This window comes from Salmo salar, chromosome 21 (genome assembly GCF_965601325.2).
Source record: "Salmo salar chromosome 21, fSalSal1, whole genome shotgun sequence".
NCBI lineage: Eukaryota > Metazoa > Chordata > Actinopteri > Salmoniformes > Salmonidae > Salmo > Salmo salar.
Window position 1 is genome coordinate 44,258,629 of NC_138311.1, and position 26,257 is coordinate 44,284,885.

The 26,257-nt window shown below is 48.2% G+C and overlaps 1 pseudogene across 1 annotated transcript in view; it reads left to right on the forward strand.

Moving 5' to 3' along the window:
- Positions 1–26,257, forward strand: part of LOC106582373 (uncharacterized) — a 78,898-nt pseudogene that overhangs the window by 7,662 nt on the left and 44,979 nt on the right. The window contains exons 3-4 of the transcript XR_014381984.1: positions 10,301–10,547; positions 10,766–11,530. The product of XR_014381984.1 is annotated as an uncharacterized LOC106582373 (transcript). The remainder of the gene's footprint in view (positions 1–10,300; positions 10,548–10,765; positions 11,531–26,257) is intronic.

Sequence of the window (26,257 nt, forward strand, 5' to 3'; positions counted from 1 at the left end):
ACCCTTAAGAAAAATATAGTTTACTTAACTAACATTACTTTAAAACGTATTTCACTACATCCGATATCTAAACCTGAAATGTCAGACTAAATCCCTCTGGAGTCAGATGTTAACAGAATTAGTAATTTAGCCTATTAAGCACAAACTTTTTCATTTGAGATTGAAAACATGACTTAGTACTTGGTGCCAACAAGGGTTTTGCCAATCACAGAGGTCAGACGTTTCTTGTAGTTGGCCACCAGGTTTGTACACATCTCAGGAGGGATTTTGTCCCACTCCTCTTTGCAGGTCTTCTCCAAGTCATTAAGGTTTTGAGGCTGACGTTTGGCAACTCGAACCTTCAGCTCCCTCCACAGATTTTCTATGGGATTAAGGTCTGGAGACTGGCTAGGCCACTCCAGGACCTTAATGTGCTTCTTCTTGAGCCACTCCTTTGTTGCCTTGGCCGTGTGTTTTGGGTCATTGTCATGCTGGAATACCCATCCACGACCCATTTTCAATGCCCTGGCTGAGGGAAGGAGGTTCTCACCCAAGATTTGATGGTACATGGCCCCGTCCATCGTCCCTTTGATGCGGTGAAGTTGTCCTGTCCCCTTAGCAGAAAAACACCCCCAAAGCATAATGTTTCCACCTCCATGTTTGACAGTGGGGATGGTGTTCTTGGGGTCATAGGCAGCATTCCTCCTCCTCCAAACACTGCGAGTTGAGTTGATGTCAAAGAGCTCCATTTTGGTCTCATCTGACCACAACACTTTCACCCAGTTGTCCTCTGAATCATTCAGATGTTCATTGGAAAACTTCAGACGGGCATGTATATGTGCTTTCTTGAGCAGGGGGACCTTGCGGGTGCTGCAGGATTTCAGTCCTTCACGGCGTAGTGTGTTACCAATTGTTTTCTTGGTGACTATGGTCCCAGCTGCCTTGAGATCATTGACAAGATCCTCCTGTGTAGTTCTGGGCTGATTCCTCACCGTTCTCATGATCATTGCAACTCCACGAGGTGAGATCTTGCATGGAGCCCCAGGCCGAGGGAGATTGACAGTTCTTTTGTGTTTCTTCCATTTGCGAATAATCGCACCAACTGTTGTCACCTTCTCACCAAGCTGCTTGGCGATGGTCTTGTAGCCCATTCCAGCCTTGTGTAGGTCTACAATCTTGTCTCTGACATCCTTGGAGAGCTCTTTGGTCTTGGCCATGGTGGAGAGTTTGGAATCTGATTGATTGATTGCTTCTGTGGACAGGTGTCTTTTATACAGGTGACAAACTGAGATTAGGAGCACTCCCTTTAAGAGTGTGCTTCTAATCTCAGTTTGTTACCTGTATAAAAGACACCTGGGAGCCAGAAATCTTTCTGATTGAGACGGGATCATACTTATTTCCCTCATTTAAAATGCAAATCAATTTATAACATTTTTGACATGCGTTTTCTGGATTCTTTTGTTGTTATTCTGTCTCTCACTGTTCAAATAAACCTACCATTAAAATTATAGACTGAGCATTTCTTTGTCAGTGGGCAAACGTACAAAATCAGCATGGGATCAAATACTTTTCCCCCTCACTGTAGTTAGCTTGCACTTGCTAGCTAATTTGTCCTATTTACATTTACATTTTACATTTAAGTCATTTAGCAGACGCTCTTATCCAGAGTGACTTACAAATTGGTGGATTCACCTTATGATATCCAGTGGAACAACCACTTTACAATAGTGCATCTAAATCTTTTAAGGGGGGGGGGGGGTTAGAAGGATTACTTTATCCTATCCTAGGTATTCCTTAAAGAGGTGGGGTTTCAGCTGTCTCCGGAAGGTGGTGATTGACTCCGCTGTCCTGGCGTCGTTAGCTATCTCGCTGTTGCTAGTTTAATTTGTCTTGGGATATTAACCATCATTTTCCATCCATAACTATAACATTTTCCGACAAGATAAAACTGCCAAAGGGGGAGGTAGCCTGCAGAGTTCTGTCTTACTATCCAGGTCTGTACCCAAAGAATTCGAGCTTCAGAGGGTGCTATAGACCACCCTCTGCCCCCAGCTGTCCTCTGGACACCATATGTGAACATATTGCCCCCCCCCCATCGATCTTCAGAGCTCGTGCTACTAGGTGACCTAAACTGGGGCATGCTTAACACCCCGGCCATCCTACAATCTAAGCTTGATGCCCTCAATCTCACACAAATGATCAATGAACCTACCAGGTCAACCCCAAAGCCATAAACACGGGCACCCTCATAGATATCATCCTAACAAACTTGCCCTCCAAATACACCTCTGCTGTTTTCAACCAAGATCTCAGCGATCACTGCCTTCATTGTCGGCATCCGTAATGGGTCTGTGGTCAATCGACCACCCCTCATCACTGTCAAACGCTCCCTAAAACACTTCAGCGAGCAGGCCTTTCTAATCGACCTGGCCCAGGTATCCTGGAAGGATATTGACCTCATCCCGTCAGTAGAGGATGCCTGGTTATTCTTCAAAAGTGCCTTCCTCACCATCTTAAATAAGCATGCCCCGTTCAAAAAATGTAGCCCTCACTCCAGACCTGACTGCCCTTGACCAGCACAAAAACATCCTGTGGCGTTCTGCATTAGCATCGAATAGCCCTCGTGATATGCAACTTTTTCAGGGAAGTTAGGAACCAATATACACAGGCAGTTAGGAAAGCTAAGGCTAGCTTTTTCAAGCCGAAATTTGCATCCTGTAGCACAAACTCAAAAAAGTTCTGGACACTGTAAAGTCCATGGAGAATAAGAGCACCTCCTCCCAGCTGCCCACGGCACTTGAGGCTAGGAAACACTGTCACCACCCATAAATCCACTATAATTGAGAATTTCAATAAGCATTTTTCTATGGCTGGCCATGCTTTCCACCTGGCTACCCCTACCCTGGTCAACAGCACTGCACCCCCCACAGCAACTCAACCAAGCCTCCCCCATTTCTCTTTCTCCCAAATCCAGATAGCTGATGTTCTGAAAGAGTTGCAAAATCTGGACCCCTACAAATCAGCCAGGCTAGACAATCTGGACCCTCTCTTTCTAAAATTATCTGCCGAAAATGTTGCAACCCCTATTACTAGCATGTTCAACCTCTCTTTCGTATCGTCTGAGATTCCCAAAGATTGGAAATCAGCCGCGGTCGTCCCTCTCTTCAAAGGGGGAGACACTCTAGACCCAAACTGCTACAGACCCATATCTATCCTACCCTGCCTTTCTAAGGACTTCGAAAGCCAAGTTAACAAACAGATTACCGACCATTTCGAATCCCACCATACCTTCTCCGCTATGCAATCTGGTTTCAGAGCTGGTCATGGGTGCACCCCAGCCATGCTCAAGGTCCTAAACGATATCATAACCGCCATCGATAAGAGACAGTACTGTGCAGCCGTATTCATCGTCCTGGCCAAGGCTTTCAACTCTGTCAATCACCATATTCTTATCGGCAGACTCAACAGCCTTGGTTTCTCAAATGATTGCCTCGCCTGGTTCACCAACTACTTCTCTGATAGAGTTCAGTGTGTCAAATCGGAGGGCCTGTTGTCCGGACCTCTGGCAGTCTCTATGTGGTGCCACAGGGTTCAATTCTCGGTCTGACTCTCTTCTCTGTGTACATCAGTGATGTCGCTCTTGCTGCTGGTGATTCTCTGATCCACCTCTACGCAGACGACACCATTCTGTATACTTCTGGTCCTTCTTTGGACACTGTGTTATCTAACCTCCAGACGAGCCTCAATGCCATACAACTCTCCTTCCGTGGCCTCCAACTGCTCTTAAATACAAGTAAAACTAAATGCATGCTCTTCAACCGATCGCTGCCCGCACCTGCCCGCCCGTCCAGCATCACTACTCTGGACGGTTCTGACTTAGAATAAGTGGACAACTACAAATACCTAGGTGTCTGGTTAGACTGTAAACTCTCCTTCCAGACTCACTTTAAGCATCTCCAATCCAAAATTAAATCTAGAATCAGCTTCCTATTTCGCAACAAAGCATCCTTTACTCATGCTGCCAAACATACCCTCGTAAAACTGACCATCCTACCGATCCTCGACTTCGGCGATGTCATTTACAAAATAGCCTCCAACACTCCACTCAACAAATTGGATGCAGTCTATCACAGTACCATCCGTTTTGTCACCAAAGCCCCATATACTACCCACCACTGCGACCTGTACGCTCTCATTGGCTGGCCCTCGCTTCATACTCGTCGCCAAACCCACTGGCTCCAGGTCATCTACAAGGCTTTGCTAGGTAAAGCCCCGCCTTATCTCAGCTCACTGGTCACCATAGTAGCACCCACCCGTAGCACACGCTCCATCAGGTATATCTCACTGGTCACCCCCAAAGCCAATTCCTATTTTGTCCACCTTTTCTTCCAGTTCTCTGCTGCCAATGACTGGAACGAACTGCAAAAATCACTGAAGCTGGAGACACATATCTCCCTCATTAGCTTTAAGCACCAGCTGTCAGAGCAGCTCACAGATCACTGTACCTGTACATAGCCCATCTGTAAATAGCCCATCCAACTACCTCATCCCCATACTGTGTTCATTTATTTATCTTGCTCCTTTGCACCCCAGTATCTCTACTTGCACATTCATCTTCTGCACATCTACCATTCCAGTGTTTAATTGCGATTTTGTAATTACTTCACCACCATGGCCTATTTATTGCCTTACCTCCCTTATCTTACCTCATTTGCACACACTGTATATAGATTTTTTTCTACTGTATTATTGACTGTATGTTTGTTTATTCCATGTGTAACTCTGTGTTGTTGTATCTGTCGAACTACTTTGCTTTATCTTGACTGGGTTGCAGTTGTAAAGAACTTGTTCTCAACTAGCCTACCTGGTTAAATAAAGGTGAAATAAATGTTTTTATAAAAATAAAACGGAGTTGTTATTTTACCTGAGATGCACAAGGTCCTCTACTCCGCAAATTAATCCACACATAAAACGGTCCACAGAATCGTTTCTAGTCATCCCTCCTCCTTCCAGGCTTTTTCATCTTTGAACTTATATGGTAATTGGCATCTAAACTTTCATAGTATTACCATGACGACTGGCAACACAGTTCGTCTTTCAATCACCCGCGTGGGTAAAACCAATGAGGAGATGGCACGTGGGTACCTGCTTCTATAAACCAATGAGGAGATCGGGAGGCAGGACTTGCACCGTGATCTGCGTCAGAAATTGAAAGGACTTATTTTTTAGCCCTTGGCAACGCAGACGCTTGCGAGCAGTGTTTGTGCAATAATTGAATAACATGGATTTCTACACACTAGGGGTGTAGTCATGGTATTGTGCGCGAGCGTTGCAAAATAAATTTAGAAATCCATGTTATTCAATTATTGCACCCACACTGCTCGCGAGCGTCTGCGATGCCAAGGGCTAAAATAGAAGTCCTTTCTATATCTGACGCAGATCGCGTTGCAAGTCCTGCCTCTCCCGTCTCCTCATTGGTTTATAGAAGCAGGTACCCATGTGCTATCTCCTCATTGGTTATACCCACGTGGGTGACTGAAAGATGAACGAGGTCAGTGGCGGTAAAAGGTAGCTGCTTCCCGGCTGAAACAGTTCGGAAGAGTTCGTGCATATATTATGATGACATTGTGTGACGTTTTTGTTCATTTTGGACTTCGATGAGGGTTGTTCGGGCACACAATGTTTTCTAGAGGCAATTTCGGAGCCAAACTCTACTCCCCTTCGTCGGTGATTGGTCAACAGTAGGGATTCTTCCATCGTCTTTTTTTGTCATTCAACGAGGGACGACTCGTTTTCATGCACATTTTTCATTGAGAAATACTGTACCAAACATCTTACTTAGATGTAAAATTCCGCGACTAAGATCTCCTATGCAAAAATGTCTGACTTTTGAGGAAGCTTATACTGGCTACGGCGTCTCAAAATGGACAAACAGTACTATTGCTGCTTTTTTTTCTCGTTTTCCATGCAAAGGTCTTTTAAGGGAGTATGCGAGCACACTCGTTCGGTTCACCTAGCCGAGTTGGGCTAGCAGCCAGCTGAACTGAAGCATGCTGACGCCTTTAGTGGGATTACATCTCTGGGTGGACTGATATCCTAGTTCTGCATTTTGACAGCAGGGTTGAGGCAATTGGGCCTGAGGCTGTGTGGCGTAACGTTAGCTTGTTTATGTCTCACAGCGTTACCGGAGCATGATGTCACGACACACGGCGGAGGTGTAATTGAACAGAGCCGCACGCATGCACACACACACTGACACACTAATTCTGCTCCAAACTCCCCTGAGCGTGTCGACTGCCGATCGGAGGCTGAATCCCAATTGAGTTTCCACTGCATCTACATATTTATTAGTCCCTAAAGAGAGTTTAGTTTAGCATGCAAGTGTAAAACTCAGTGACACCTTGTCTGTCAATGATTTTGTGCAGTAAGATGGATGGGACACAGCATTCTCCCCAGGATTTCTTTTAACAAGGTGGTGCTGCTGAGTACGCTGGAGGGGGGGAGTCCCAGAGGGGTGGTGTAACACCTCTAACAGCCTTATATGATAACAAATAAAGAAAAATTCCCAAAATTATTTGGGGAGAACCCTGGGACACACCCCCGCCCTTCTTTACCTCCGTTATTAAAAAAGCAGGAAGGAAAGGGAACTAGAGGGAGAAGGGGACCGTTGTCCATTTAACCAGATTTAGCCATGTTTTTATAAGCGTTTTAAAAATATATTAGGCTAGTTCATCTAGTGAAGCTATTAAGCTATCACTAGGGGACAAGGCACCATTGTAAGTTGAGTATAATATGAAGTGACGGCTCAGACGCCAACAACGAGTTCATAAGATGTCCTCTCCTCACCTGCCTCTGGGCCAGACTATTCACATCACGTTAATGTTAAGACCCTGTGACGTTTCAGCAACGCTATCGCATCAGGTGGCCAGGACAGGCCAGGACAGCCAGTTCAATTCAGTGGAGGTGTAGGACATTGTAGGGCTAGACCGCTGCTGGTTGACCAAGCCCAGCAAAGCAGAGCAAAGCGCAGACTGCTAATTGAGTCATGTCCGTGTGCCTTGCTTCCTCTGTAGCGTGAAATGAACAGTGACCTGCTCCGCACCCACATGCTCACGGGAGCCTTTGAAGCCCAGGGGGACAGGCGAGCCCCCTAGCACCCCCCACCGTCGCCTGAGTGGCTCCTGAAAGCCAAAGCACAGCGGTCCGGCCGTCTGGTCGTCTGCCCTGGGCTTTGCTCTTGGCATCTGCTCCTCTCACCCTGACAAACTTAGACAAATTAGCCCACAACCTCAATTGCCATCGGCCTCGATTGATGGCGTTGAAGGGAGGAGGTTGGGTCAGACAGACAGCCCCCTGAAGGGGAGTAACAGTGGTTAGTAACAGTAAATGCTGCTACACACTTCATGTAGACAGAGCGTCGTATACGATCCCATTCCAAAATTTGAGCCACACAAAAGTATGTAGAACTATGTGTGAAAACGACTTTCCGTCGCTGCGTTTGTGTGAAGTGTGTAGCGGCCCTAACAGTGAAGCTTAGCACAGGGATGCACTGAAATGAACTGTCTTAATCCCTGCCAATTGGTTATCAGGTATTATCATTGATTGGTCAAGGACTACACACACCTGTTAACCCGGGTGTAACTAGGTTTCTGATAAGGATAAGGACGAACACAAGTATACTTTGCAACCCTCAAGGCCTAGAGTTGTTCCCTTGACATGATATTCTGGGCCTAGAGTTGTGTTCCCCTAATATGATATCCGAGGCCTAGAGTTGTGTTCCCCTGATATGATATTCTGGGCCTAGAGTTGTGTTCCCCTCCTCTAAATGATATACATACATACATACATACATACATACATACATACATACATACATACATACATACAGTACCAGTCAAACGTTTGGACACACCTCATTCCACTTTATTCTACTTTGTAGAATACTAGTGAAGACATCAAAACTATGAAATACCACTAATGGAATCATGTATTAACCAAAAAAGTGTTAAACAAATCAATATATTTTATATTTGAGATTCTTCAAACTAGCCACCCTTTGCCTTGATGACATTTTTGGACACTCTTGGCATTCTCTCAACCAGCTTCAACTGGAATGCTTTTCCAACAGTCTTATGTGTTATTTCATAGTTTTGATGTCTTCACTATTATTCTACAATGTAGAAAACAGTAAAAATAAAGAAATTAGTAGGTACAGTTGAAGTCGGAAGTTTACATACACCTTAGCCAAAAACATTTAAACTCAGTTTTAGTAGAGTGATTTTATTTCAGCTTTTATTTCTTTCATCACATTCCTAGTGGGTCAGAAGTTTACATACACTCAATTAGTATTTGGTAGCATTGCCTTTAAATTGTTTAACTTGGGTCAAACATTTCGGGTAGCCTTCAACAAGCTTCCTACAATAAGTTGGGTGAATTTTGGCCCATTCCTCCTGACAGAGCTGGTGTAACTGAGTCAGGTTTGTAGGGCTCCTTGCTCGCACAGGCTTTTTCAGTTCTGCCAACAAATTGTCAATAGGATTGAGGTCAGGGCTTTGTGATGGCTTTGTGATGGCCACTCCAATACTTTGTTGGCCTTAAGCCATCTTGCCACAACTTTGGAAGTATGCTTGGGGTTATTGTCCATTTGGAAGACCCATTTGCGACCAAGCTTTAACTTCCTGACTGATGTCTTGAGATGCTGCTTCAATATATCCACATCATTTTCCGTCCTCATGATGCCATCTATTTTGTGAAGTGCACCAGTCCCTCCTGCAGCAAAGCACCCCCACAACATGATGCTGCCACCCCCGTGCTTCATGGTTGTGATGGTGTTCTCTGGCTTGCAAGCCTCCCTCTTTTTACTCTAAATATAACGATGGTCATTATGGCCAAACAGTTATATTTTTGTTTCATCAGACCAGAGGACATTTCTCCAAAAAGTACGATCTTTGTCTCTATGTGCAGTTGCAAACCGTAGTCTGGCTTTTTTGTGGCGGTTTTGGAGCAGTGGCTTCTTCCTTGCTGAGTGGCCTTTCAGGTTATGTCGATATAGGACTCGTTTTACTGTGGATATAGATACCTTTGTACCCGTTTCCTCCAGCATTTTCACAAGGTCCTTTGCTGTTGTTCTGGAAGTGATTTGCACTTTTCGCACCAAAGTACGTTCATCACTAGGAGACAGAATGCGTCTCCTTCCTGAGCAGTATGGCGTCTGCGTGGTCCCATGGTGTTTATACTTGTGTACTACAGTTTGTACAGATGAACGTGGTACGTTCAGGCGTTTGGAAATGGCTCCCAAGGATGAACCAGACTTGTGGAGGTGTTAAAAAACAAATTCTGAGGTCTTTGCTGATTTCTTCTGATTTTCCCATGATGTCAAGCAGAGGCACTGAGTTTGTAGGTAGGCCTTGAAATACATCCACGGGTACACCTCCAATTGACTCAAATGATGTCAATTAGCCTATCAGAAGCTTCTAAAGCCATGACATAATTTTCTGGAATTTTCCAAGATGTTTAAAGGCACAGTCAACTTAGTGTATGTAAACTTCTGACCCAATGGAATTGTGATTAAGTGAAATAATCTGTCTGGAAACAATTGTTGGAAAAATGACTTGTCATGCACAAAGTAGATATCCTAACCGACATGCCAAAACTATAGTTTGTTAACAAGAATTTTGTGCAGTGGTTGAAAAACGAGTTTTAATGACTCCAACCTAATTCAACTGTATGTCCAAACTTTTGGCTGGTACTGTATATAAACGTGCTATCAGATTTGTGGCCCTCAAATGGGTGGAATTGCATAGTAGGCTTATTCTTTTTGTGTGAAAAAGCTGGCTGAGCAAGCTGAACCTGAATAGGCTAGACAGTTCCAAGTTTGTCCCTGCTCTTGGTGATGTGTTGCATTTGATTTGTGTTTTTTAATAAGCGGGGAATTCTATGTTTTGAAGATGTGACTTTAATGAGTGGAGAATTAATGTCCTATGTGGTATATTAGCTAAGAGAACACTGTTGAGTGCTGACTGACAAACGGAGGACAAGGTTATTGATCCAATGAGCAGATAATAAGATGAAATTGCTGCAGAGTGGTAGTAGTGTGTGGGGCCATTTGAATGGACTGCCCCCCCCCCCCCCCCCCCGTCTAGTCTCTGTTATTTTATCCACCCAGTTGGCTTCTACTTGTAACCTGTTCCAGTAGGCTATATGTTATTAAATATAAGTCAGGCCTAATAAATGTATTCCTATAGACGATGTGTTTAGTTAGTATATTAAATAGTGTCTTCCGCAGATGATCTTTTTGCTGAATATACTGTGTTTTTTGCAGGCTGTAAGGACAGCAGCAGCAGCGGCAGTGTGGTGAAACAGGGTTCCCTGGAGCATCGTGAGGGTCAGAAGGGTCGTTGGCGCGTCTGTCATGTAGAGCTTACCCCGTGTGAGCTGCGCGTCTACAGCCTGGACAGCAGCGGTAACTGGCAGCTCTGCACTGCCTACTCCCTGTCCCACTGCCAGGGGGTCACCCAGCCCCAGCCGCCCCAGGACGGGCGAGTCCTCCAGGCCCTCTTCTTCAACAGGTAAAGGAAGAAAACCATGATTCTCAACTCTTATCCTCTTGCCAGGTCTCCCTTGTTAAAGAAGTCTTCTGACCTCAACAGGACTTCCTGGATAAATATAAATTTAATGTTTATGTCAATCACATAAACATGAAAAAAATGGCCTGCACTCACTTGAAAATAAGTTGTAATTGAAGCTTTGTTGCAATGTTCTTTCTCTCATAGCAACGGGTTAAAAGATCACTCACTGACCTCTTCTTCAACAGCTCCACCCGCCTGCAGTTACGTGCCGCCTGCCAGTGGGAGGCGCTAGACTGGAGGAGGCTGATCTGGGCGAAAGTACTGGCTGCCCAGCCCGCCCACAAAAATGCAGAGTCGCTTCCAGCCTTATCCCTGTCGTCATCCGTTACCTCTGGAGGTCTCGACACCAGACCAGATCCCCGTGGTCCTGCTGAGGCTGCCCTGACCCCTGGTTGCTCCCATCTCCTCCCAGCCCGGCACACGGCCCTGCCCCTGTTCACCCAGTGCTGTACGGATGTCCTCAAGGCTGGGCTCCTCCACCAGCTGACTGACCAGAACAACTGGAGGGCCTTCACCTTCGTACTGAATCGCTCCACGCTGCAGGCCTTTCCCGCCGGGGGCCCGTGTCCGAGCCCATCCTCCACTACCCGCTGGCCTCCTGCCTGGCTGCTTCCAAGGCGTCTTCCCCAGCGAGGTGCTCCGTCTGCAGGCTGAGAGCCAACTCAAGGCCCAGGACTGGATGGAGGCCCTGCGGACAGCCGTGGCGGCCCAGAGGCCCCAGGGTGAGGAGGGACAGGGTTCCGGCCAGGCCCAGCTGGGTGCAGTGTCGACGGGGATTCTGCTGAGGACCAAGCCCTCCAGGGAGAGGAGGCAGAGGGACACCCAGAGGGCCAAGAGACAGTCAGTCACCACCAGCTTCCTCAGTATCCTCACCTGCCTGGCTGTGGAGAAGGGCCTGACCACCCAGAGCTTCCGGTGTGCAGGTAGAGACCTCCACCTCTTACCAACCACACACACACAGTGCTAAAGTGACACATTCTTCACTAGAAGAATATCTTGTCATCACACCCCACGTACTGGTTCACCTACATATCTCTGTTTATGGAAAGATCCATGCCAAATGGCTACCCGGACTATTTGGTGTGTGTGTGTGTGTGTGTGTGTGTGTGTGTGTGTGTGTGTGTGTGTGTGTGTGTGTGTGTGTGTGTGTGTGTGTGTGTGTGTGTGTGTGTGTGTGGTGTGTGTGTGTGTGTGTGTGTGTGTGTGTGTGTGTGTGTGTGTGTGTGTGTGTGTGTGTGTGTGTGTGTGTGTGTGTGTGTGTGTGTGTGTGTGTGTGTGTGTCCCAACCCCTCTTTTACGCTGCTGTTACTCAATGTTTATCATCTATGCATAGTCACTTTAACTATATCTACATATTAGCCCAACTAACCGGTGCCTGTATAGCCTCTCTACTGTATATAGCCTTGCTACTGTTATAGCCTCTCTGCTGTATAATTGGCTTGCTACTGTATATAGCCTCGCTACTGTATATAGCCTCGCTACTGTATATAGCATCGCTACTGTATATAGCCTTGCTACTGTTATAGCCTCTACTGTATGTAGCCTCTCTACTGTATATAGCCTCTCTACTGTTATACTCTCTCTACTGTTATACTCTCTCTACTGTATATAGCCTCTCTACTGTATATAGCCTCACTACTGTATGTCGCCTCGCTACTGTATATAGCCTCGCTACTGTATATAGCCTCTCTACTGTATGTAGCCTCGCTACTGTATGTAGCCTCGCTACTGTATATAGCCTCGCTACTGTATGTAGCCTCGCTACTGTATATAGCCTCTCTACTGTATATAGCCTCACTACTGTATGTAGCCTCGCTACTGTAAATAGCCTCGCTACTGTATATAGCCTCGCTACTGTATATAGTCTCTACTGTATATAGCCTCTCTACTGTTATACTCTCTCTACTGTATATAGCCTCGCTGCTGTTATTTTCACTGTCTTTTTACTGTTGTTTTTATATTTTTACTTATCCATTGTTCACCTACTACGTGTTCTTTACTTAAAAATTGCATTGTTGGTTAGGGCCTGTAAGTAAGCATTTCACTGTAAGGTCTACACCTATTTTATTCAGCGCACGTGACAAATAAACTTTGATTTGATTTTTACAACATAATCCATCAAAACCATGGCTAAATATTGACCCAAGGGGTAACTAATGTCATTAGTCAAATATCTACTGATATACACAAAAGTTTGTGGACACCCCTTCAAATTAGTGATTTCGGCTACATCCGTTGCGTAAAAGGTGTATAAAATTGAGCACACAGCCATGCAATCTCTATAGACAAACAATGGCAGTAGAATGGCCTTTCTGAAGAGCTCAGTGACTTTCAATGTGGCACTGTCATAGGATTCCTTTCCAACAAGTCAGTTTGTCAAATTTCTGCCCTGCTAGAGCTGTCCAGTCAACTGTAAGTGCTGTTATTGAGAAGTGGAAACGTCTAGGATCAACAACTGCTCAGCTGCAAAGTGGTAGGCTACACAAGGCCATAGAATGGGACCACTGAGTGCTGAAGCACGTAGCACGTAAAAATCATTTGTCCTCGTTTGCAACACTCACTACCGAGTTCCAAACTGCCTCTGGAAGCAACGTCAGCACAAGAACTGTTCGTCAGGAGCTTCATGAAATGGGTTTCCATGGCCGAGCAGCCGCACACAAGCCTAAGATCACCATGCGCAATGCCACGCGTCGGGTGGAGCGGTGTAAAGCTCGCCGCCATTTGATTCAGGAGCAGTGGAAACGCATTCTCTGGAGTGATGAATCACGCTTCACTATCTGGCAGTCTGACAGACAACTCTGGGTTTGGCGGATGCCAGGAGAACGTTACCTGCCCAAATGCATAGTGCCGACTGTAAAGTTCGGTGAAGGAGGAATAATGGTTCGGGCTAGGCCCATTGTAAGATGGCGCCAGAGAAGAAGGCAGACGTTTTACCTGTCCCCAACCGATTGTGTTTTTTTTCTTTGTTTATTTGCGTTGTTTGTAACTTCTATTTTTTTACTTATTTTGTACATAATGTTGCCGCTACCGTCTCTTATGACCAAAAATAACTTCTGGACATCAGGATTGCGATTAGTCACCATGGACTGGCAGAATCCTTTTTTTCCTTTAACGAGTCTGACGAGGCCGACGCGAACGATATACTGCTTTCTCGGGAACAGGCCCAGATCCTCGTGATTTGCGTGAAGAGGAGGCAGGGAAAAAGGGGCCAGAGGGCGGGCTGCCTTCTGAGAATTTGTAGGTGATCGAATAAATCCCCACTTCCTTCCATTCTGCTAGCAAACGTGAAATCTTTTAACAATAAAACAGATGACCTACGCGGAAGATTAAACTACCAACGGGACATTAAAAACTGTAATATCTTATGCTTCACGGAGACGTGGCTGAACGACGACACTATCAACATACAGCTGGCTGATTTATACGCTGCACCGGCAGGATCGAATAGCGGCGTCTGGTAAGACAAGGGGCGGCGGACTATGTATTTTTGTAAATAACAGCTGGTGCACGATATCTAAGGAAGTCTCGAGATATTGCTCGCCTGAGGTAGAGTATCTCATGATAAACTGTAGACCACACTACCTACCTAGTTTTCATCTGTATTTTTCGTAGCTGTTTACATACCACCACAGTCAGAGGCTGGCACTAAGACTGCATTGAATGAGCTGTGTTCCGCCATAAGCAAACAAGAAAACGCTCACCCAGAGGCGGCGCTCCTAGTAGCCGGGAACTTTAATGCAGGGAAACTTAAATCCGTTTTACCAAATTTCTATCAGCAAGTTAATTGTGCAACAAGAGGAGAAAAAAAACTCTGGACCACCTTTACTCCACACACAGAGATGCATACAAAGCTCTCCCTCACCCTCCATTTGGCAAATCTGACTATAATTCTATCCTCCTGATTCCTGCTGACAAGCAAAAATGAAGCAGGAAGCACCAGTAACTAGATCAATAAAAAAGTGGTCAGATGAAGCAGATGCTAAGCTACAGGACTGTTTTGCTAGCACAGACTGGAATATGTTCTGGGATTCCTCCGATGGCATTGAGGAGTACACCACATCAGTCATTGGCTTCATAAATAAGTGCATGGATGACGTCGTCCCCACAGTGACCGTACGTACATACCCCAACCAAAAGCCATGGATTACAGGCAACACTGAGCTAAAGGCTCGACCTGCCGCTTTCAAGGAGCGGACTCTAACCTGGAAGCTTATACGAAATCCCGCTATGCCCACCGACGAACCATCGAACAGGCAAAGCTTCAATACAGGACTAAGATCAAATCCTACTTCACCGGCTCTAACGCTCATCTGATGTGGCAGGGCTAGCTAACCATTACAGACTACAAAGGGAAGCACAGCTGAGAGCTGCCCAGTGACACGAGCCTACCAGATGAACTTAACTACTTCTATGCTCGCTTCGAGGCAAATATCACTGAAACATGCATGAGAGCACCAGCTGTTCTGGAAGACTGTGTGATCACGCTCTCCGCAGCCGATGTGAGTAAGACCTTTAAACAAGTCAACATTCACAAGGCGGCAGGGCCAGACTGATTACCAGGACGTGTACTGTGAGCATGCACTGACCAACTGGCAAGTGTCTCCACTGATGTTTTCAGCCTCTCCCAGTCCGAGTCTGTAATACCAACTTGTTTTAAGCAGACCACCATAGTGCCTGTGCCCAAGACCACTAAGGTAACCTGCCTAAACGACTACCGACCCGTAGCACTCACGCCTGTAGCCATGAAGTGCTTCAAAAGGCTGGCCATGGCTCACATCAACACCATTATCCCAGAAACCCTAGACCCACTCCAATTTGCATACCACCCCAACAGATCCACAGATGATGCAATCTCCATTGCACTCTACAGTGCCCTTTCCCACCTGGACAAAAGGAACACCTATGTGAGAATGCTATTCATTGACTACAGCTCAGCGTTCAACACCATAGTGCCCTCAAAGCTCATCAATAAGCTAAGGGCCCTAGGACTAAACACCACCTTCTGCAACTGGATCCTGGACTTCCTGATGGGCAGCCCCAGGTGGTAAGGGTAGGTAACAACACATCCACCACGCTGATCCTCAACACTGGGGCCCCTCAGGGGTGCGTGCTCAGTCCCCTCCTGTACTCTCTCTTCACTCATGACTGCATGACTCCAACACCATCATTAAGTTTGCTGATGAAACAACAGTGGTAGGCCTGATCACCGACAACGACGAGACAGCTTATAGGGAGGAGGTCAGAGACCTGGGCATGTGGTGTCAGGACAACAACCTCTCCCGTAACGTGATTAAGACAAAAGAGATTGTGGACTACAGGAAAAAGAGGACCGAGCATGCCCCCATTCTCATCGACAGGGCTGCAGTGAAGCAGGTTGAGAGCTTCAAGTTCCTTGGTGTCCACATCACCAACAAACTAAAATGGTCCAAACACACCAAGACAGTTGTGAAGAGAGCACGACAAAACCTATTCCCCCTCAGGAGACTGAAAAGATTTGGCATGGGTCCTCAGATCTTCAAAAGGTTCTACAGCTGCACCAATCATCCCCAGCTAACAATTGGCTCATTCATCCCCCCTCCTCTCCCCTGTAACTATTCCCCAGGTCGTTGCTGTAAATGAGAATGTGTTCTCCATCAACCTACCTGGTAAAATAAGGGTTAAACGCTACAGCATTCTAGACGATTCTGTGCTTCCAACTTTTTGGCAACAGTTTGTGGAAGGCCTTTTTCTGTTTCAGCATGACAATGCCCCCGTGCACAAAGCGAGGTCCATACAGAAATGGTTTGTGGAGATTGTTGTAGAAGAACTTTACTGGCCTGCACAAAGCCCTGACCTCAACCCCATCGAACACCTTTGGGATGAATTGGAACGCCGACTACAAGCCAGGCCTAATCGCCCAACATCAGAGCCCTAACGCTCTCACTAACGCTCCTGTGGCTGAATGGAAGCAAGTCCCTGCAGCAATGTTCCAACATCTAGTGGAAAGCCTTCCCAGAAGAGTGGATGGAGGCTGTTATAGCAGCAAAGGGGGGGTCCCACTATTAATGCCCATGAATGAGATGTTTGATGAGCAGGTGTCCACATACTTATGTTCACCAACCGAAAGGTTAATAGTGGTCTGAAAACATGTCCTGAGGTTTGTATATGTTTTTCTTCATTTATTTAACCTTTATTTAACTAGGCAAGTCAGTTAAGAACAAATTCTTATTTACAATGAAGGCCGAACCTGGACGACGCTGGGCCAAATGTGCGCCGCCCTATGTTACTCCCAATCACGGCCGGTTGTGATACAGCCTGGAATCAAACCAGGGTCTGTAGTGATCCCTCTAGCACTGAGATACAGTGCCTTAGAATGCTTTACTGTGTTCAGTAGGCGTTCTTGTCATCTCTGTGTATAATTCAGTGGAGGTTAGGAGGTCAGCTGGCTAAGGACTGTCAGATGGTGCAATACAGGTCTTGTGTCTCTCAGTCCAATGTAAGTAGAACACACAAACAGCAATAAGCATAGGCCCTGTTGAAGAAGTCCAGTGTGACATTAGCCAATGGGGGCATAATATCCTAAACCCTATCAGAAGGACTCGTCCCTTATCCTCCTCGTCAACCTTGACCTTTGTGACATCTTAACCCCTTTGAGGTTACACAAGGAAGTGTGTGTTTGTGTGCAGCTTATCTATTCGTCAACCCACATTTCACCACGTTTAACGACGCCAACTTGAATGGCATGTCCTGAGTAAGACCAGTGTCCTTGAATCCTTCGCCGTTCCTCTTTCCCTCCAAACAAACAATCAAACAAACACAGACAAGTGGACAACTGCAGCTCTCCAAAGTAACAATTGATAGAACATCAGTTTTTTTGTCTGTAATTTATATGAACCTCAACCCAAATATAACCCCTTTTTAGTTTGTCTTCATTTTCCATGGTATTCCCCAGAGTCCCGTGCAGTGACAAGGCAGCTTTGTTGTGTTTAGCTTCAAAAGGGCGGCTGGGGGTCATGGTGTCTGGGTCTCTCTTTTGACCTCAGACCAGTCACCTGTTACTCTACTGGGGGTCACAGACCCCTCCCCAAAATGAACACCTTACACATACACACACACACACACATACATACTGGTCATTGTCTGGTGGTAGATGTTTTATTATTCACTATGGCCTGTCTGTAATATATGAGTTCCATTACTATGCAATTGAAATGCAATTACTCAAGTACTATCTATGTAAAAACATGTTATTACAATGTTGATACTAGTGTAAAGTACACAGTTATAAGAGCAACTTAATGTAAGTTGTAACCTAGAGATATAGCTACAGTTCATAATTCCCCCTAGAGATGTCCTACTCCCCACTATATCTGTTTGCGTCGTCAGCCTCTGGACCTTAACTGATATCTCACTACCAGATAGAGAGAGACTTCACAAGCTGACTGACAGACAGCTCAGTAAATGGAACCATGGCGGCGCTGCGTTTGGTCTCTCTGGGTGTGAAATGTGTGCTCACTAAAAGGGGATGAATGAGGTGTTTTCCTCCTCTTCTGTAACCAGTCCAGTCTGTAACCAGTCCTCTATTAATGCATCTGAAAGGTCCTCTGAACAAAGAGAGCGGGCACCTGACAATAATTGGCCCGCATAAAGCGCAGGGGGAAAAATCCCTTTTTAGAATCAAAGACAGGCACCCGGGCGGCCGGGATGCTGTGGTCAATGCGGAAGCTAATTGTTGGATTCAGGGGCTCTGTTCTGTTCGCTTTGGCTGCAGAGGTGTTTGAATGAGTCGTGTCGAGACCCAAGCTTAGAATAACAGCTGGATACAGCTTTTTCCATGCTCTGTTCACAAACCTCTTTTATTACGCTCTCTTTCTCTCCCCATTTATCCTTTTTCCTTTCTCTCTCGTTCATTCAAACTCGCTCGTCTCTCATGCTCTCACTGTGTTCACTGAACTCTCTACTCTCTCTCTCTGTCCCGCTCTTTCTCTCTCTCTTTCTCTCTCTCTTTCTCTCTTTCTCTGTTCCCTCTCTGTCCAACTCTCTCTGTCCCTGCCTGGCTCCTTGGTAGAGTGCCAATTTCCTTTTGACTGCTTGGTCTTGTCAGTCACTTATCTTAGGACAGAGAGTCAGGGGCCAGTCTGTTGTATTACACTTTAATCTCTTTCCCCTAAACAAATATCTCTGGCCACCAGGGCTCTCTTAGGGGGATTAGGGGGCGTGAGGACAGCAGGCAAAGGCAGGGAGAGAGTACGAGAGAGCTAGTGTAAGTTAGAGAGAGGGGGGGAAGCATAGAGGGGAAGTTACCATGGTGGGGTCTGCCGGAGGGGGGAAGTTACCATGGTGGGGTCTGACGGAGGGGGGAAGTTACCATTGTGGGGTCTGCCGGAGGGGCGGGGGAGTTACCATTGTTGGGTCTGACGGAGGGGGGGGAGTTACCATTGTTGGGTCTGACGGAGGGGGGGGGAGTTACCATTGTTGGGTCTGACGGAGGGGGGAAGTTACCATTGTTGGGTCTGACGGAGGGGGGAAGTTACCATGGTGGGGTCTGACGGAGGGGGGAAGTTACCATGGTGGGGTCTGACGGAGGGGGGGGGGGAGTTACCATTGTTGGGTCTGACGGAGGGGGGAAGTTACCATGGTGGGGTCTGACGGAGGGGGGAAGTTACCATTGTTGGGTCTGACGGAGGGGGGAAGTTACCATTGTTGGGTCTGACGGAGGGGGGAAGTTACCATTGTTGGGTCTGACGGAGGGGGGAAGTTACCATTGTTGGGTCTGACGGAGGGGGGGGGAGTTACCATTGTTGGGTCTGACGGAGGGGGGGGGAGTTACCATGGTGGGGTCTGACGGAGGGGGGAAGTTACCATGGTGGGGTCTGACGGAGGGGGGGGGGGAGTTACCATTGTTGGGTCTGACGGAGGGGGGAAGTTACCATGGTGGGGTCTGACGGAGGGGGGAAGTTACCATTGTTGGGTCTGACGGAGGGGGGGGGGGAGTTACCATTGTTGGGTCTGACGGAGGGGGGGGGGGGAGTTACCATTGTTGGGTCTGACGGAGGGGGGAAGTTACCATTGTTGGGTCTGACGGAGGGGGGAAGTTATCATTGTTGGGTCTGACGGAGGGGGGAAGTTACCATGGTGGGGTCTGACGGAGGGGGGGGGGGGAGTTACCATTGTGGGGTCTGACGGAGGGGGGGGGGAAGTTACCATTGTGGGGTCTGATGGAGGGGGGAAGTTACCATTGTGGGGTCTGACGGAGGGGGGAACTTACCATGGTGGGGTCTGACAGAGGGGGGAAGTTACCATGGTGGGGTCTGACGGAGGGGGGAAGTTACCATGGTGGGGTCTGACGGAGGGGGGAAGTTACCATGGTGGGGTCTGACGGAGGGGGGGGGGGGGGGGTTACCATTGTTGGGTCTGACGGAGGGGGAAGTTACCATGGTGGGGTCTGACGGAGGGGGGAAGTTACCATGGTGGGGTCTGACGGAGGGGGGAAGTTACCATGGTGGGGTCTGACGGAGGGGGGAAGTTACCATGGTGGGGTCTGACGGAGGGGGGAAGTTACCATGGTGGGGTCTGACGGAGGGGGAAGTTACTATGGTGGGGTCTGACGGAGGGGGGGGGGGGGTTACCATTGTTGGGTCTGACGGAGGGGGGAAGTTACCATGGTGGGGTCTGACGGAGGGGGGAAGTTACCATGGTGGGGTCTGACGGAGGGGGGAAGTTACCATTGTGGGGTCTGACGGAGGGGGGAAGTTACCTTTGTGGGGTCTGACGGAGGGGGGAAGTTACCATTGTGGGGTCTGCCGGAGGGGGGAAGTTACCATTGTGGGGTCTGCCGGAGGGGGGGAAGTTACCATTGTGGGGTCTGCCGGAGGGGGGGAAGTTACCATTGTGGGGTCTGCCGGAGGGGGGAAGTTACCATTGTGGGGTCTGACAGTGGGGGGAAGTTACCATTGTGGGGTCTGACGGAGGGGGGAAGTTAGCATTGTGGGGTCTGACGGAGGGGGGAAGTTAGCATTGTGGGGTCTGACAGAGGGGGGAAGTTACCATTGTGGGGTCTGACGGAGGGGGGAAGTTACCATTGTGGGGTCTGACGGAGGGGGGAAGTTACCATTGTGGGGTCTGACGGAGGGGGGAAGATACCATTGTGGGGTCTGACGGAGAGCACAATGTCCAGGGAGTGTAGGAGGGGGTTCAGGGGTCCCCATTACTATAGCTTTTGCCCCTCACTTCTCTGTCTATGTGGGGTCTGTGATTGAGCACCCTGTCCCTCTTCTATCCCCCCCACCGCCCAACACCCCCATGTCCCAATTTGTTACCCCCCCACAAAGGATGGATGGTGGATTGGACCCCCTCCTGTGCCTGTGTGAGGGGCTCTGGGGGGGAGCATGTGCACCCTCCTTTCACCTGCCTTGCCCTGTCCTTTTCCCTGATAGCTTCCTGTCTGCCTTCCCCCCCTGCCCTGCCCTGTCCTTTTCCCTGATAGCTTCCTGTCTGCCTTCCCCCCTGCCCTGTCCTTTTCCCTGATAGCTTCCTGTCTGCCTTCCCCCCCTGCCCTGCCCTGACCTTTTCCCTGATAGCTTCCTGTCTGCCTTCCCCCCCTGCCCTGCCCTGTCCTTTTCCCTGATAGCTTCCTGTCTGCCTTCCCCCCCCTGCCTTGCCCTGTCCTTTTCCCTGATAGCTTCCTGTCTGCCTTCCCCCCTGCCTTGCCCTGTCCTTTTCCCTGATAGCTTCCTGTCTGCCTTCCCCCCCTGCCTTGCCCTGTCCTTTTCCCTGATAGCTTCCTGTCTGCCTTCCCCCCCCTGCCTTGCCCTGTCCTTTTCCCTGATAGCTTCCTGTCTGCCTTCCCCCCCTGCCTTGCCCTGTCCTTTTCCCTGATAGCTTCCTGTCTGCCCCCCCCTGCCTTGCCCTGTCCTTTTCCCTGATAGCTTCCTGTCTGCCTTCCCCCCCTGCCTTGCCCTGTCCTTTTCCCTGATAGCTTCCTGTCTGCCTTCCCCCCCTGCCTTGCCCTGTCCTTTTCCCTGATAGCTTCCTGTCTGCCTTCCCCCCCTGCCTTGCCCTGTCCTTTTCCCTGATAGCTTCCTGTCTGCCTTCCCCCCCTGCCTTGCCCTGTCCTTTTCCCTGATAGCTTCCTGTCTGCCTTCCCCCCCTGCCTTGCCCTGTCCTTTTCCCTGATAGCTTCCTGTCTGCCTTCCCCCCCTGCCTTGCCCTGTCCTTTTCCCTGATAGCTTCCTGTCTGCCTTCCCCCCCTGTCTTGCCCTGTCCTTTTCCCTGATAGCTTCCTGTCTGCCTTCCCCCCCCTGCCTTGCCCTGTCCTTTTCCCTGATAGCTTCCTGTCTGCCTTCCCCCCCTGCCTTGCCCTGTCCTTTTCCCTGATAGCTTCCTGTCTGCCTTCCCCCCCTGCCTTGCCCTGTCCTTTTCCCTGATAGCTTCCTGTCTGCCTTCCCCCCCTGCCTTGCCCTGTCCTTTTCCCTGATAGCTTCCTGTCTGTCTTCCCCCCCTGCCTTGCCCTGTCCTTTTCCCTGATAGCTTCCTGTCTGCCTTCCCCCCCCTGCCTTGCCCTGTCCTTTTCCCTGATAGCTTCCTGTCTGCCTTCCCCCCCTGCCTTGCCCTGTCCTTTTCCCTGATAGCTTCCTGTCTGCCTTCCCCCCCTGCCTTGCCCTGTCCTTTTCCCTGATAGCTTCCTGTCTGCCTTCCCCCCCCCCTGCCTTGCCCTGTCCTTTTCCCTGATAGCTTCTTGTCTGCCTTCCCCCCCCTGCCTTGCCCTGTCCTTTTCCCTGATAGCTTCCTGTCTGCCTTCCCCCCCTGCCTTGCCCTGTCCTTTTCCCTGATAGCTTCCTGTCTGCCTTCCCCCCCCTGCCTTGCCCTGTCCTTTTCCCTGATAGCTTCCTGTCTGCCTTCCCCCCCTGCCTTGCCCTGTCCTTTTCCCTGATAGCTTCTTGAACCTTCCCCCCCAAAAAGTGTTTGGCTAACTCAAAATGTCTACTGTTTCTCTCTCAGCTTTCTTCTTGACTGGAGAAAGAAATCAGAATATCATTGTTAGAGCAGCGGCCTGTCATGAGGAATTTTGGCCTGGCGTCTCAAAGCTACTTACATGAACCACAAACAACATTCTCAAAAATGTTCTGAGCCTGGCTGAACACATTCAGTGTATCAGTTCTTGATGAATATTGAACTTAAGACCTGTATGCATCTGGCCAGATGAATACTACTATTTGAATGCACTACAGTGAATTCGGAAAGTATTCAGACGACCTTGACTTATCCACATTTTCTTACGTTACAGCCTTATTCTAAAATGGATTAAGTAGTTTTTTCCCCTCATCAATCTCCACACAATACCCCATAATGACAAAGCAAAAAACAGTTTTAGACATTTTTGCAAATGTATTAAGAATAAAATATCACATTTACATAAGTATTCAGACCCTTTACTCAGTACTTTGCGGAAGCACCTTTGGCAGCGATTACAGCTTGGCACACCTGTATTTAGGGAGTTTCTCCCATTCTTCTCTGCAGATCCTCTCAAGCTATGTTAGGTTGGATGGGGAGCGTCGCTGCACAGAGATTTTCAGGTTTCTCCAGAGATGTTCAAGTCCGGGCTCTGGCTGGGCCACTCAAGGACATTCATAAACTTTTCCCGAAGCCACTCCTGTGTAGTCTTGGCTGTGTGCTTAGGGTCGTTGTCCTGTTGGAAGGTGAACCTTTGCCCCAGTCTGAGGTCCTGAGCACTCTGGAGCAGGTTTTCATCAAGGATCTCTCTGTACTTTGCTCCGTTCATCTTTCCCTTGATCCTGACTAGTCTCCCAGTCCCTGCCTCTGAAAAACATCCTCACAGCATGATGCTGTCACCACCATGCTTCACCGTAGGGATAGTGCCAGGTTTTCTCCAGACTTGACACTTGGCATTCAGGCCAAAGAGTTAAATCTTGGTTTCATCAGACCAAATAATCTTTTTTCTAATGTTCTGAGAGTCCTTTACTTGCCTTTGTGGCAAAGTTCAAGCGGGCTGTCATGTGCCTTTTACCAGGGAGTGGCTTCCGTCTGGCCACTTTACCATAAAGGTCTGATTGGTGGAGCGCTGCAGAGATGGTTATCCTTCTGGAAGGTTCTCCCATCTCCACAGAGGAACTCTGGAGCTCTGTCTTAGTGACCATAAGGTTGACCAAGGCCCTTCTCCCCTGATTTGCTCAGGTTGGCCAGGCGGCCAGCTCTAGGAAGAGTCTTAGTTGTTCCAAACTTCTTCCATTTAAGAATGATGGAGGCCACTGTGTTCTTGGGGACCTTCAATGCTGCAGAAATGCTTTGGTACCCTTCCCCAGATCTGTGCCTCAATACAATCCTGTCTCGGAGCTCTAGGGACAATTCCTTTGACCTCACGGCTTGGTTTTTGCTCTGACATGCACTGTCAACTGGACCTTTTCTGTAGACAGGTGTGTGCCTTTTTAAAATCATGTCCGATCAATTGAATTTACCACAGGTGGACTCCAATCAAGTTGTAGAAACATCTCAAGGATGATCAGTGGAAACAGGAAGCACCTGAGCTCAATTTCGAGTCTAATGGCAAAGGGTTTGAATACTTATGTAAGTAAAGTATTTCTGTTTTTAAGTTTGCAAACATTTCTGTAGATTTATGTGGAAAATGTCTTATTTAATCCTTTTAGAATAAGGTTATAACGTAACAAAATACTTTCGGAATGCGCTGTAGATTAGCTAATCTATACAATCATCTACACAGGTCTATATCTTGCTGGCCAGTCATGCAGGACTCACCATGAAAGACTGCCCTTCCACCCATGTGTTGTCTTCGTCAATATGTTTCAACTCAATAGAATGGCACCACATATGCATATGCGAGCCCCACCCCCATCCACGGCAAGTGATTGTTCACATCAAACCCATACTGAACCAGTATTTAATTAGCAATATTTATTCAGCTAATTACACATGGAGGAACACAGGGTTGTTCTTTTGTGGCCGGTGTTCGTTTGAAGCCTGAGACCCCCCAATACCACCTCTAGCCCTCTATGGGGTGCAGAATGTACCCCCAGGTTCCTCTTAAAGTTTGCTTGACCCTGGTCATTCAGCTTGTGTGGATTCACGGGGTCCGCAGAGGAGAGGGCTTTGTAGGGACAAGGAGGACAGGAGAACTGAGGAGAGGACTGCACTGTCCATACTCTCACTGTGTTCACTGCATTCTCTACTCTTCCGCTGTCTCTGTGCTTTTGTCTCTCTTTCTCTTTCTGTCTCTGTCTCTCTGTGTTTCTGTCTCTCTGTCTCTTTGCACACATTTTAATTTGAGTGTTGAATGAGACACATCAAAGAAGAGGCCTCTTGTCTTTGCCCCCTGTGCCACACACACACACACACACACACACACACACACACACACACACACACACACACACACACACACACACACACACACACAGAGGTGTTAAAAGCGTGGCTGAGTGGGAGCCCCTTTCTGGGGACGACAGAGCAGAAAGACCCTCTAGCTGTGCGACTGGGGCACAGGGGCCACAGATTCACCATAGAAGGCAAGCCTGGGGGGCCTCAGTATTAGAATAGTGTTTCTGTTCTAATCTAGGTGGCCTCTCAAGTGGGAGCATGAGATGGGGGGGTCATGGTTTGATACCTCTTCTTCTTTCCCACTTCCCACACTGGTGGACACAGGATTTCCAAGAGGGCATGTTGTTCCCATGAGCACCACTGCTCTGTCCCTCTGCCCTCTACACTCTACCTTAGAAGGCTTGTAGAATGCACCCAGCTGTGTTCGTGAGCTGTGGTTCTTTGGGGAGGACATGTATCCATGATGTAGCTCCACATGCGTTTGGGATTATCATTTTTTTGTGCAAGGGTTTTTCTTGTTTGTTTTCTTTACTGACCGTATCAGTAGTGCTGTCCACAAGACCCAGCAGCTAGCTGGGTCACAGCGTTTGGCCACTGGCGCTGACCATCCTCTCCTCTCTGCTGGCTGGACATTCTCCCTGGAGGCCTTGGCATCCATCTCACTCTCACTAAGGGAATCCACATCGTCCGCATCATTAGTATAGGAGCCGCACCATCCAACACAAGTTACGGTCCAGATTTAGAGATGCTGGTCTATTTCAGAGAATATAGACCATACAGAAGCCAAGGTGTAGTTGTGTAAACGACGATGTTAGCGATTTGGTAACTTACCAATCATCAATAATTTCCGAGGAACCCTTTTGAGAAAAACCCCAATGGCTAAAGCCCATCCATCCGCTGTGAGATGAGTGGATGGGTAGCAGAGCAAGCTGGTTTCTGGGGGAGTGGATGTATTTATGGAGCAGGGGTGGTTAGTGTGGGTTTGTGCTGCGCTCCTACGCTGATGACAGGGCAGCATCGACATACGACACCCCGCTGCGTGGTCTGTGGTACGCTCTGCACTGCAGCCTCCAGGACACGTGTGTGTGTGTGTGTGTGTGTGTGTGTGTGTGTGTGTGTGTGTGTGTGTGTGTGTGTTTAGGCTCAGAGTTGGATGGTAGAGAGGGGACTAGAGTTGAGGGGGAAGACACCAACTCTGTCTTTTTATAGCTTGGGGTCCCTGCCCCAAAAACCTCAAGTTGACATTAGCTCCAGTGTGCCTGATGGTGGCTGGCTGGTGCATGGCTAGCTCCTAACCTCAGCCAGTGGCAGGACAGCCC